The 14,214-nt window shown below is 37.5% G+C and overlaps 1 protein-coding gene across 2 annotated transcripts in view; it reads left to right on the plus strand.

Moving 5' to 3' along the window:
• Positions 1 to 988: 988 nt before the first annotated feature.
• The window catches only part of SYT1 (synaptotagmin 1), a 517,982-nt gene continuing 504,756 nt past the window's right edge, over positions 989 to 14,214 (plus strand). For both annotated transcript variants that reach the window (XM_033117597.1, XM_033117598.1), the window contains exon 1: positions 989 to 1,379. The gene's annotated coding sequence lies outside the window, so the exon portion shown is untranslated. The remainder of the gene's footprint in view (positions 1,380 to 14,214) is intronic.

Below are 14,214 nucleotides of genomic sequence, written 5' to 3' on the forward strand. Positions count from 1 at the left end.
CAGAACCAGTTAGGGTAAAGAGAGGAAGGAGGGAGGGAACCCACGCTTTAGTCGTCACTGTGCTGGCAAAGGGTGGAGAGAGATGTGGGAGGAGGCTGGCAGAAACAGTCCCCAACAACGTCGTACTTGACCCAAGTCTCCAAACTTATTGGTCACTGCAGTGGAAACTCCAGTGTACGCTCCCCGGCCTCGCAGCTTCGGCCTGCTGGGTGGAGTCGCGCTCGCCGGCCCCAACTGTGAGCACGAGCTTCCTCAGCGTCTCTGGTCCCACAGTACCCTTCGCGATCAGTCTCCGGGCATCAAGCAACGCTCAGGTTATTCTCCTCCGGCCTTCCACACCCCCGAACCCCGACCAAATAATATCATGAACCTCCAGTAGCCCCGAGGGCCCCCTCCCGGTGGCTCCGTTTGTGGGCACTCGTGCGGAATCCTTTCATACCCCCAGTCCTGCTCTGCTTTCACAACTCTGTCGGGTCAAAGGACCCAAGACAAAACTTCTGCCTCTCCTTCCCCTTTCCCACCTTTTCAAAACCCCACAGCTTGCGAACCCACACACATCGGAACTCCTAGGGCACTGTTTGCAGTCTGGGCATGCTCAGTATCAGGGCAGTTTTGATTGAAAGTTAAAAAAAAGAAGAAAAAAGCTTTGTATTATGCTGTCTCCTCCCGTGCATAGGGCTTCCCGAACAGGTTTCGGGGCATCCCTGCTCCTACCCCAAAGGGTATATCGGATGCCCTGATTGCGTCCTCCTTGGGCTCTGTCCCCCTCCTGTTCACTCCCCTCCCGTTAGCCCTCCCCCAACCCCCTCTTCAGGTCCCTGTCCGCTGTGGGGATGGAGAGACACTACCAGAACTGGGAAGGGCGATCTTGGCTGAGCGGATCCACCTATTATTAGTGCGCCTGGATTGGCTCCTCGGCAGAGCGTACCGGAGGTGGAACCAATCAGGTGGCCGGGGCTGGGAGATGATGGGCGGCCGCCTCCTCACTGGAGGGGATTCCTGGAGAAGCTGCAGTGTGGGGATGCTCTAGACCGAGTGCTGCCCCCAGTGTCTTTCCACTTCCTCCTGCAGCGGCGGCAGCAGCACTACTTAGCAGAGACAGCAACTTGAGGCTGCACCGGGCAAACCCCCCAGGGTGGTCCTCAGCGGAGAGGGGGGCTCAGCGCCCCGAAGGGGTGTGTGTAGGGTGGGGGCGGCCAGCTGGGACCAGCTGGTGGCCCTGGAAAACCTCCCACACACCCACACCCACACACCCCTTTTGTGTTACAGGCTGCCCCTCCAAGAACACAGGCAGCGAGCAGACGTGTGTGCCTTGCACGGGTCCGCCGGGGAAAGCAGTGGGGACAGAGACCAGCACCTCCTCCTAGTCTTCCCTCCAGGTAAGACCGCGGGACTGGCGGCGGGGCCACCTAGGTGGTGCCTATTTGTTTGAATCTGTCTGCAAGATTGTGTTCTCGGTACACATGGGTTTTGGTGGTGGGAGACTGAGACCTGGGGAGGGAGCCCCGGGTGGCCTATTGTGAGAAATATAATGAGACCACATGTGCATCTCCTGGAAAAGCACTTTGCACAGTGCCGGTGATTTAGAGCCTGGAGTTGATGGTGGGCATCCCCCATCTTCTTGCTCCGTCTTTCTTTCCCTCGTTCTCCCTCCTTTATCCCCCACTCCAGTCTCAATCTCTCACCTCCCTCCACACCTTCCTCAATCTCTTTCATCTCCACCCTTCTCCCATCCTAAGCACGCACAGGGTTTCTTGCTCCTCCTGGAGAGGATTGCCTTTCCTCAGAGGAAAGAAAGGGGTGGTGAAGGAAGAAAGAATTCTTTTTGCCCGGGGGAGAAGAAAAACAAGATAGAATACAACCGCTGTGAAAATTAGAGTACAGAAAGCAGTTGAACCCAAAGAAGCAAGTAGATAAGCCATCCAGCCTGGGCTGTCAGAGAGGGGAAGCATCAAGTTTGACTTCATCTCCTTGCAAGAGGCTATGTCTCTCGCTCGATTCGTTCCAATGGAACAAAAATAAACCACTGATCCAACCCACATTCAACTGCTTAACTGCTGTTGTTTTTAAGTGTCAACCATCTGACTTTCCCTGTGTCCATCTGTCCTGTGGGGCTGACTATTTGGTATTGACCTTCATTGGTAATATCTGAACTTTGAGGTGTTTCTCGAGTAAAGAAAAAAATTAAAAACAGATTATTACTTTCCTGAGGTTCTCTGGTATGGCCTTGTGTTGGGGGGGCAAAAAAAAAGTGAAATGTAAAGTTTCAAACATTTGTAAGTGACACCAGGATTATGAGGAGGCTTGGATTTCTACTTTAAGAAAGCTAATTTAGTTAGCTTTGTGGACATGTTGATTTTCACTTTCTGTAATATTAACCCCTTGGTGAAATACAGCAACCATTTAACTTTTGTGCTAAAGCTACTTTTGTGTACACATTGTCATTTCATTCTATCTATCTACTATCTATTTGCCATTTTATTGCCCTGGATATCAAATTCACGTCTTGCCTTATTTTCTGTTAATAAGAATATTTAATAGATTGAAACTGTATAAACATCATGTTTACATGCTTTATTTAGAAGGCATATGGAAGCTCAGTTAGCCAATAATTCTCTTGTACTGGAACAAAGTTTTAGAAAGTCATGGTAGGAAGATAACCTCAAATTTTAAAAATCTTAAAGGGGAAATGTTTTTGTTCTCAAGAAAGAGAAAGATAGCAAAACAACTATGTACCCTGACTGACTGTATAATAGGTCAAGTACAAATACTTGTGGGACAGAGGCTTGACGGCAGCTGCAAGCAATTTCCAATTCCATCATCAATGATATAAGCTTTCCTTTCCTATTATGCATCAGAGGTATCTAAGTGATTACTGTCAGATGGGAGGAAGTAGAGAGAAGTGCCTAGTTGAATCTAATGGGGAAGCAATTCCAAGTGGGTCCTACATGAGTGTAGGGAAGCTGGAAGATGCTAGTATGTCCAGATAAATTCTTTCCTTGATTTACCAGGGGAAATGCCAAACTCTTACATTTTTTTCTAACCTGTCCACTTGGGATAAGAAAAGGGAATCTTCTTTCTCAACTCTTCCTAGTCTTCCTCAACTAATCTATGCACGCCAGAAAGTATTTTTTCACCATAATCCTAGCACATCAGTTTTATACACCAACTTAGAGAAGAGCTAGTTTCATTTACCATCAATGTAATGAATATTATTTTCTCAACCATTTTCCATTTGATGCACTTATTTCTTTCTAAGTAGAATTACCGAGAGTCACAAAAAGCAAGATCTTTCTAGAGCTTTGACATTTAATGTTCTTTCTTTTTTCCTTTTAATGTAGTATCTCTGTTGACAGCTAACTCTAATTTTTAGAGGTGCCACCTTTTCATTCCAAGGACAAAAGGACAATTGCTTAATTGCCTCATGTGTATACAACTGAATTAACAAGTTTAGACATGAAAAGATGTACAAAAAGGAAATCAAGTGTGTTCCATGTGAACAAAATAAGATTTTGTTTGCGTATTTCTCCACTGTCTTAGGAACGTAAAAGTTTAGGCTTCTTGGTTTGTGACATTTATTTTCATGACTCTTTACAAATGTTAATACAGCAATGACATGTAAAAGATATGTATGTATTTAGTTTTTCACCTACTTCTGAAAAATTAAGTCTGTATATATACTAGAAGTCAGAACTAATTCCAATAGTCCCAATAGTGAGTGGCTTGAGGAGAGACTTATTACTGTCATCACATAGAATGTTCTGGTATAAACAATTTCATACAATCTTCATGTTTTATCCATTTAAAAGCATAGCTTTGTAAATCTTATTAATGTTACAGGACAAATATGGCAATTAGACTTAACATATTTTTTATCAGAAGTAAAGGTTGCTAAAATACAGGACAAGTCCTAACATACTAATTCCATGAAATACTACATAATGGAGAGTTGTTGCAGAGTAGTTTTAAAACTCCATTTCATAATGGAGAGTATTAGTTATTTCTCTGGTCAAATTATCAGATAGTTCTAATTAAGAAATACAAAAATTGATAACATGGTATTTAGATTATAGGATTTGTATATTAGACTTGGTGCTAACTTAAAATAAAACTAGAAATATAGTAGCTTCTCTAATTATATTTGCAAAATGAACTGGAAAGATTGATAAATAAATACAAGAGTGTGTTAGAAATGTAATTTGAACTTACCGTTACCCTAATGATACATGGACATAATATCAATTCATCTGAGGTCAGTATTTTAATCAATTTAGAGTGAATCCCCAAAGCAGGTTTTTGGAGCCATCTAATCTTAAAGAACTCACACTTAAGACAGACATTTATATTAGCCTGTAATACTTATAGCTGTTATGGTTTCCAGTTTGTGCAACGGCCAGGAAGAGATGTCATTAATTCCAAATTGGAACATAATATTTCTTTTCCTAATGGAAATGATTAAATAATTTGGGGGAGAGAAAGCAAAAATAAAACAGTTTGATTACATAATAGAGCAAATTTGGTCTAATATTTTAGAAAACCAAGACTAAAGTTAGGCTTTATGCCATTGGCATTATTGTGTGGGTCTTACAAATGTTTAGCTAAAAAAAAGTAATGCTTTCTAAATAAAATATCTAATCCACTTGTGATTTAAATTTTTTTAAGTGATTTTCCTGTCATAAATATATCTGTATCAAAATTTTACAATAGAAGAGAAGCTTTCTAGCTGAGTTTGTTTTCCATTAAAATTGACCAAAGTATTTAAAAAAGGATAAAGTATGTGGAAGTCTAAATAAATAAGTTATTTTTTCAACTAGTATTCAAGGATATATATGCATATGTGTGTACATATATTTATGTATATTAAAATTATGAAAATTTTCTGAAATGATTAGAAACTAATGGAAAATAACGTATAATCTTCTGAAACTAGGGAGTAGTACTCCTTTTAAAAGTACCATTCAAAGAAAATGACATTGTGTTGTGGATGCTTTTAATGGCTTTTTGGTTGAAAGGCTAGGAATACCCAGAGGCAAAATTAATAGGGGTCTAGTTCTTTCACTTTGAACAGCCCTTCTGTGGCTTTGGAAGAAGTGATTTTTATATGAATCATGGATGAAAAAAATTTCTCAGTACCGGAAAAGGCACTTCTATATACAGGTAGCAAATAAGATGAAATCCTATTTTTACATGATGTGGACATAATGGGGTGATAAAGTTTCTGTCTTTTTAAGGCTTTTATCAAGTGTTTCTTTCAAAGTTTGGGTAAAGGTATACTTGTTCTTAATAGTTTACATAATTGAATGATAAGATTATCATTGCTTTTTCTGGTAAGGGTGTGGATTGGTATCTTTAATAATTCCTCTAGGAATGATCAATATTTTTTTTCATAATATTTTTGTAAACTTGATTCAAATCTTTCCTTTAAGTGTGGCCATTTTTTAAAGTGGAATTTAATCTTTCCGATATGAAGAAAACAACAATTTTCCGTCAGCTTCTCTGTCATTTTAAGAGGGGCCTTGAAGAGCTATTTATATATTGACTATAAGATAACTGGTAGCAGGACATATGAATGTCGTTCTACTCATATGTGTTAGTAATAGAAAACAAACATATTTTTAAATATATTGCACATACATTCATGCTATCTATTGCAAGTAAGACAGCATGCTGTCCTTTCCAGTATATAGGAATAAAACTCTAACCCTCAATGTTTTATTTAAAAAATAAAAAAAAAAACTTTTAAAATGTACAATGAGAAATACTTCTATGTTGTAGAAAGAGTAAGTACCAGAGATACTATTTCTGTACATTTAAACATAATTTTAGAGGTCCTATTGCAAAGAAGCCTCCTTTTAAACTATCCCTTTCCTTAATTTAAAAACAATATTTAAGTTCTAAAACAAATCAAACCAATTTAGAATAAAAATAGCACATTTATGATAGTGCTAGAAATGAACTTTCTGCCACATCTTTGAAAAATGCAAAGCAGTTTTTTTAATTTATGCAATTTTCATAATTTTAATATTAGTCAAACCATAGGTTCTAACTGTTTAGAACTAGTTTTGATTCTCCTTGGGTTTGTTTTGTCTCTACAAATACACTCAATGCTTGGAAGGGATGTGGCACCCTGGTTTCCATAATTTACCAGTAATGTAAGTGAGAGGAAGTCAAAGTTCATCTTCTTTGGTTAATGCTATTATGGGGGTACAAAGAACAAAATACTGGCCATTGCTATATAGGTCTCACATGTAGTATGTTGAACATATTAATATTACACATAGGGAGCTATTTTGTTAAACAGCTCTGGAAAATTGTAAAGCAGATGAGGATAATAAATGCTTCTACTCCTTAGTTGTTTATACCAAATGGGAGCTGGAAAATTTCCATGTAGAGTGGAGAAGGGCTGTTTTTTTCAGCTAGTATAAGAATCTGGTGAAACTTTTGGTCAAGATATAATTTCCTAACAGCTCTGTTAGACAACATTTCATTGCACATACCAAATTACAACCATGCTACAGCAACTGCAAATACTGTCAATGAGACATTTAGCTAAGAGCCTCCGTCAAGAATTAATTTTTTGGTTGAAATATCCAGTTAATCAAATCCAGGTATGGTACTGAAACATGGTCTTACTTGATCCCAGTGACCTTGTTTCTCTATTTGTGAAATGTAGCTTTGCTTATAATTCTAATGGGCTTAGAGTTCATATCATTAACTATTATTTTTGCCAAAGGGTATTATGTAAGTAAAAAGAGTTGCTTGCTGTTTCCTGCAATAGATAAATGTTTTCTTTTTCTTTCTAAATAATTCAACTAGTTAATCAAAGATGAAATGCACATAGGCACTAAAACACAAACAGAATCAAAGGGTTGTTTAAATGTGACATATTCTTTTTTATAAACATTCTTATGCTGCAATTGCTTACATGGGAACTTATCTCTTGTCCTCCTCCTACACCTTCCAGGAGTATAACCATCTTTAAATTCCCATGGGAACAGAGGGGAAATCAGGCAAACCCACAGGACACATCTTGTGATAGTTGCCTGGGTGTGGCCTCCAGGGGACAGCCGCCTGTTTTGACCTGAGGCCCATTTCCTTTCTGGACTAGCCTCCTTACTTGTCACCCCAGGCCTCACTCTAGCTTGGAACCAGATAATTGGATTTACTAATTGCTACGTTGATATTTTCATCATCAAGAAGGCAAAAGCACAAGAAAATAGTCAGGCAAAAGATACACAGCTATACCAACCTTAGTATTAATATTTATATAAAATGTGATGCTGCATCTTATATAGGTTTTAGGATAATTGATAAAATAGCCTTTCTTTCATGGAATTTCTTTTGATTACTCACCAGTGATTCAAGCAAAGGTGAGGTTGTTAAACCATGAATCAGTGTAACTTTTTTTTACTAATTTACAACAGTGGATAAAACTGAAACAATTGGGTTTTTTTGGTTTTTGGTGTTTTTTTTTTAATTAAAGCTTATTGGGGTGACAATTATTAGTAAAGTTACATAGATTTCAGGTGTACAATTCTATATTACATCATCTATAAATCACATTGTGTGTTCACCACCCAGAGTCAGTTTTCCTTCCATCACCATATATTTGATCCCCTTTACCCTCATCTACCACCTCTCTTCCCCCTTATGAAACAATTGCTAAAAAGAATTTCAAATCCTTGGATTGGCTTTAGTACTTCCCAAATCCATCTGTGTCTTGTTATGAAGACTCTTAAACATTCACATACCACATCCTCATAATCACAGATATTGAGAACCAGTTTGTTTTTCTAAGGAATCTCTGGATATTATTGTGAAACATCACATAAAGTAGTTTTAGGATGGATTACTAACCTATTTGCAAACATAATTTTATGTGCGAGTTACTGTAAGTATAAACAACAACATAGCATCACAGCAGCAGGCTACACTCACTAAAATGTCAATTTAGAAGTCTTTGAACTCTCCTTGAGAAGCCAATTGAGTGTATTTTTTTCCTTGTGATATACTGCACCCCACTATTCTATGTACTATAAACAATGGATAGGTCCTTAATTCACCACGTATGACATATGCAAATTGCTTACGAGGAAAAAAATAATCACCAAATGTTTTTTAGATAAATGACTCAATGATCTTTGAAACAAGGACAGTGATGTAACAGGTTACTAAGGCCTAGCTGAGCTCCTCTAAGCAATCAGGCTTTGAGTTAGGGAGATTACTAAAAGAAAAAGTTGACACAATTTCTCAGGAGAAAGACAAGGTAGCAAAGCACTGAATCTGTTTCTGACTTGGAATGCCTGCCAGATTCTGGTTTACAAGGCTGGCTTTCTGCCTAATCCCTAGCATTTTCATCAGATTTGAGGAATGCATAAAGTGAACCAGTGGACATTAGAGAATATTTCTAGAGCACCAGAATCTCTTCTATAAATAGAATAACATCACCATCCTATTTTAATCAATGTCCAGAATCCATGGCCACAGATTTTATATTTAAATATATATATATATAAACCAGACCGTTATATGCATAAAAGTGCTTGAGTTTTGTCTGTCTGTGTTCAGGAAATTCTTCTGTTAAAACCTTAGTTAACAACATGATGTTACAAGTAATGTATCTATTTTTAGTCGTTTTATTATAACGTTAAATTTAAAAAGCCAAGCAATCACCTTGAAATACATCTGAGTTTAGTAATTCAAGGAAGTGACATTTCAACAAAAAGCCAACATACTTCTAGATTAACCGAAACTGCCCTGCTGTTAAATAGTGTGTGTGTGGGAAGGAGGTGGGGAGCACCCAAAACCAAAAAGTACTTGATATACAAGTTTTCAAATTTTTTTTGGGGGGGAGAATCAAAGATACACTCTTACATACCACAAAATGAATATTGATAGGCGAGAGCTGACTACTTCAGGAAAACGTGGAGTAGACTTTATTTCCATTATGCCTTTGAGAATCTGTTTCATCATTTATATATTGAATACATGGCAACAGATTGACTTCTCTTGACTTCTGGACTTTCAGACTTGCACATATTACTACTCGCTGCTGGAATAAAGAGATTTGTTCACCTCTCCAGATAAAGAGTAATACAGTAATTTTCTTGCATTCCCTTCCTTTCCTTGAATTTCTTCCTTTCTCATTTTCTTCCTTTCCTACTTTCTCCTTATTCGTTCTTCCTTTTTCTCTTTCTTTTTTTAAATATCTTAATGAATTATTTTCCTATAGCACCATTAACTGGGAACTTGAAACCCTAGACCCTGTACTATTCATCTCTCTCTACCAGCTGGATTATTATTATTATTTTGGCAACAACCAAGAAATTTAATTCTTAGGTTTTTTTTGTGCATTTTGGTTAGCTTCATAAAGCACATGTATAGATAAATAAGGGAGCAGCCTCTCAATTTGTTTATGTAATTAGCACATTTAAATGGAATTGCCATGATTTGAATGTTTAAGTTCTTAAATATAAAGACTGGCCCTACTGGTAATTTCTAGAACGAACCTGATTGCAGAGAGAAAGAACAATAATGTTTAAAAGACCAAAAATAAAAAGACAAATAAATTGGCATGTATTATGAGGCACCTTTCTTTTTTTTTTTTCCATTTCACTCATTCAATGATAATTAAATCATTGTTCTCATGACAGTTGTATAGCACTGTATTTTTTAAATTATATTGTCTTATTTGATTTTGATAGAGTCTCCATTTTATAGATGAAATAAAGGAGATTCAGCAGTTAAGTTACCTGCCTGCAACTAGACACTCACGAAGCCTTTTATAACTTTCACCTACAGAATCATAGTGCCTCAGCATTTAATAAAGAAAAAGAAGCATATATTTTAATTCTCTCAATATATAAAAAACTAGTTAGCTATTTCTCACCAAAAATAAAACAAAAATCTAACATCATCACTGAATATCGGATATATAGTCTTTATTCTTCTCCTTGAAAAGATAAGAACATTTTAATATACTGTCATTACTTCTTTTACTCTAACTTTGAAATAAATTATATTTGTCTTTTTAAAATTGTTCACAGAACAGTTTTCTAATCTATAAGAGAAGTCACTAAGCTTGAGTCACTAGGCTCAGTTGGCCTTCAGTCATTGCTATATCACTGTGATATTGAATGTCTTCTCATTGATTTCCTTATTTGTAAACTGTGTAGTCCTAAGCCACTTCCTTGAGTACACAAAGATGCAATTGGAATAATGTGTGTTGGAGCTTTACCACAAGTTCTCCAATGGAATCTCTCATTTTTCTCATTGGTACTCACACACATAACTTCTCACTTTTCCTGAACCTAACATTAATGGAAGTTGTTGAGGCTCTTGATGCTTTTCCTCTTCTATTCTAAGGGAGAAAGGGCTAAGCAGGGGATATATCCAAGCCCCAATTATTATTCACCCATAATGTGTGAAGTCCATCAAGTGGCAATTCTTTGTGTTAGGACTGAAACACAATTGGGAATGACTGTCAATAGCCATACACATTGCAACATGGATTAACATCATTGACTTTCTAGCTGATCTGATACAAGGAAACAAGCTTTAATTGGGAAAGGCCTATAGAAAGAATGCAAGATTAATTAGCGCATAGAATAGGTAATTATGGGGATTTTTGGACAAACACAGGGTAATCATATTGTGTTCTTACTACATCTCAGGCATTTTCCTGTATACTTTTCATGCTTGCTTCATTCCATTAATATTCCCAATAACCATATAATATTGGTGCTAATTTATATTTTTTATCTTTATTAAATTTATTAAATTGACCTAAGTTAGTAAAATTATATAGGATTCAAATGTACATTTCTATAATACATCATCTATATATTGTATTGTGTGTTCCCCACCCAGAGTCAGTTCTCCTTCCATCAGCATGTATTTGACCCCTTTTACCCTCTTCTACCACTCTCCATCCCCCCTTACCCTCTGGTAACTACTAAACTGTTGTCTGTATCTATGAGTTTTTGTTTTTTTGTCTTGCTCATTTGTTATGTTCAGTTTTATATGCCACATATGAGTGAAGTCATATGGTGCTCAACTTGTTTTGTCTGACTTATTTCGATTAGCATAATAATCTTAACATCCATCCATGTTGTCGCAAGTGGAAGTATTTCATCTTTTCTTATGGCCGAGTAATATTCCATTGTATATATGTATCACATCTTCTTTATCCAACCATCTATCGAAGGGCACTTTGGGTTGTTTCCGTGTCTTGGCCAATGTAAATAAAGCTACAGTGAACATCAGAATACAAATATCTTTATGGATAAAAGTTTTCATATTTTGGGAGTAGATACCCAGAAGAGGGATTGCTGGATCATATAGTAATTTCATTCTTAATTTTTTTGAGTGAACTCCATGTTGTTTTCCATACTAGCTGTACCAATTTACATTTCCACCAGCAGTGTATGAGGGTTCCTTTTTCTCCACAACCTCTCCAACACTTGTTATTACTTGTCTTTGTTGATAATAGCTATTCTAAAATGTGTGAGTTGCAATTTTTAAATGAGGGAATTGTCACACAACTATACAACTACTATGTAGCAGGATGTGGATTCAAATCCAGGCAGTCTATATTTACAAAGCCAATACTCAGCCATAATTAATCATATAACTATTTAGTTCCTCACTGGCAGAAGAGGAACAGATGGCGGCACAATGTTAGAAGTGACCTAAAGAGATTGACGTGTCATAAGCAAACTTTATCCACTTCATAGTTTGACTTAATGACCATCATGGCAATCTGATCAAAGGAAGAAACTTGAAGTCTTATAGACCTGGGTATTAATACCTACTCTGGCATGGGGAGCGTCAATAATATGTTTTACTACTAAAAGTCTGATTTCACCAGAAGGGAATGTAATAACATTTGCAAGATGCCTGGGACTCTGTTAATAATAGCAGAGCCTACCATCCTTGGCCGCTCCCCCCCCCCCTTTTTTTTTAGTTAGGAATTCTTTCAATTATAAAAATGCCACCTAACTCAAAATGGTTTGTGAAAGAAAAGAGATTCTAGAGGTCAGGTTACCACAAAGTTCAGAAATATCCTGCATTGGTCATAGCCGGAAACAGGAAATCAAGCCATGTGATCAGAACCAGGCATATCATTTCCCACCCCCACCTACGTCCCACCACCCATCCTACTTTTCTTTGCATTATTTAGAGTCACATTTTTTCTTGACTGTGGTTAAGAATGTTTCCAGTGACTATAGGATTGTATAAGAAACCATGTAAAGTGGTCTTTTTTTCCAAAAATTTCCAGGACGAGCTTGATTGGAACAACTTAGGCCATTTGCCGTGGACCCGTCACTATGTTGCAGGCTATGAAATATGACATTTTTGTAAGCCAGGCCTTGTATAATCTCTGGATATGAGAGTCGAACATAGCATCACTCAACTCTGTAGAAAGAGTTCTGCTGTTGCAAGAAGGAAATGATTAGATTTAGAGCAGACACAAGCAACACATGCCTACTAGCTGATAAGGTATGGGCATTGACCCACCAGAAAGGATGCTTGCTGGCTCTGATGCTGGAGCAGGTCCCTTAGTGTCCCAGACATTAACCCCTTAACTGATGGTTCAGGGAAAGATCTAGGGAATTCTAGGGAAAGGTCCATAGTAGTTGAGGATGTGGAGAGAAGTGGCCCTCAGAAGGCTTGAAGCAATGGCTGTTTACAAACAGGTTTGGAAATATTCAATAATTTAATAAGCAGTATGACTATACCAGCATGAAAAGCCTGAATATCGGAGGCTGCGGACTGATTTGAGTGTAATTGAGCTCTAGTTGGGTCCTTGCCTTATTGCTTTGGCTTCTTCTTTTTTAATTCAGTGGGAAGAGAGGTTTGAGGATGTTTAGATTCTCAGCTCACTAGAGCAGAGAGTAGCCAGCTGAAGATACTTCCTGGGCCACCTTTGTATATGTCAGTCCTTAATATTTTTGTTCGTTTTGCGTCAGTGATGTTACTTCAAGGAGTTTTAAAGTTTACTTTATAATTGCTCTAACTACATATGTATTGCTACAGATGCCACAGAATAAATTTGCACAAAAACTGCACATTTTCTCTTTGCTGTACCTCAAACTGAAAGGGAATTCTTTAGAAATAATGTGTTTCTTTAGTAAGTGCCATGACACGCCAGGCACTGTTTTGGATGCTGGGAATACAGAAACAAACATAGCAGACGAATACTTTGCTTTAAAGGAGCTTGCATTCAATTGTAGGAGACAGACAATTAAAAACAACACCAACAACGAAAATCTAAGATGTTGTCAAATAGTAAGAAATGCTGTAAATTAAAAAACAGCCTAATAAATAAAACAAAGTAGCCCTGTGGACTCTGGTCAATGAAAAATATGTAAATTTAGACATAAAGGAGAAACAGCCAGCTATGTATCTATCAGGGGAAGAATATTGCCGCTAGAGGAAACCCCCAGTGTGGAAGCTCTGCAGTGAGAATAAGTTTGGGCTACAGTAGTCCCCTTTAATCATGGTTTTGCTTTCTGTGGTTTCAGTTTCCCATCATGAACCACAGTCCAAAAATATTAAATGGAACATTCTGGAAATAAACAACTCATCAGTTTTAAATTGTGTGCCATTCTGAGTAGCATGATGAAATCTCACGCCTGCTCCCTCTTGCCTGGGATATGAATCGTCTATTTGTCCCGCATCCCCCTTAGTACCCCTTTAGGTTACCAGATTGACTGTTGTGGCATTGCAGTGCCTATGTTCAAGTTGCCCTTATTTTACTTAATAATGGGCCCAAAGCACAGAGCAGTGATGCTCTCAATTTGGATATGCAAAAGAGAAGCTGTAAAGTGCTTACCTTGAGTGAAAAAGTATGTATGGATAGGGAAAAAAAAAGTATATATAGGGTTCGGCAATATCCACGGTTTCAGGCATCCACTGGGGGTCTTGGAATGTATACCCCGTAGATAAGGGGGGCACTGTAATTATGGAAGAGACAAAAGGCAAATGCAGCTGAAGTGTAAAAATACTGGTTTCATGAGTTTACCCCTGCTTCAATATTTTAATTAAAAACAATCTACAAGCATTATTAAGGAAAATTTCAAAACAATATAACCTGAACATTATTTAAATATACAAGTATGTGGTGTCTCAATTCTGTATAATGTTTCCAGACTGTGTTCATATGCTTACATTATTTTTTATGGTACAGTCATTGAATACATACATATTTCT

This window comes from Rhinolophus ferrumequinum, chromosome 10, assembly GCF_004115265.2.
Source record: "Rhinolophus ferrumequinum isolate MPI-CBG mRhiFer1 chromosome 10, mRhiFer1_v1.p, whole genome shotgun sequence".
Taxonomy (NCBI): domain Eukaryota; kingdom Metazoa; phylum Chordata; class Mammalia; order Chiroptera; family Rhinolophidae; genus Rhinolophus; species Rhinolophus ferrumequinum.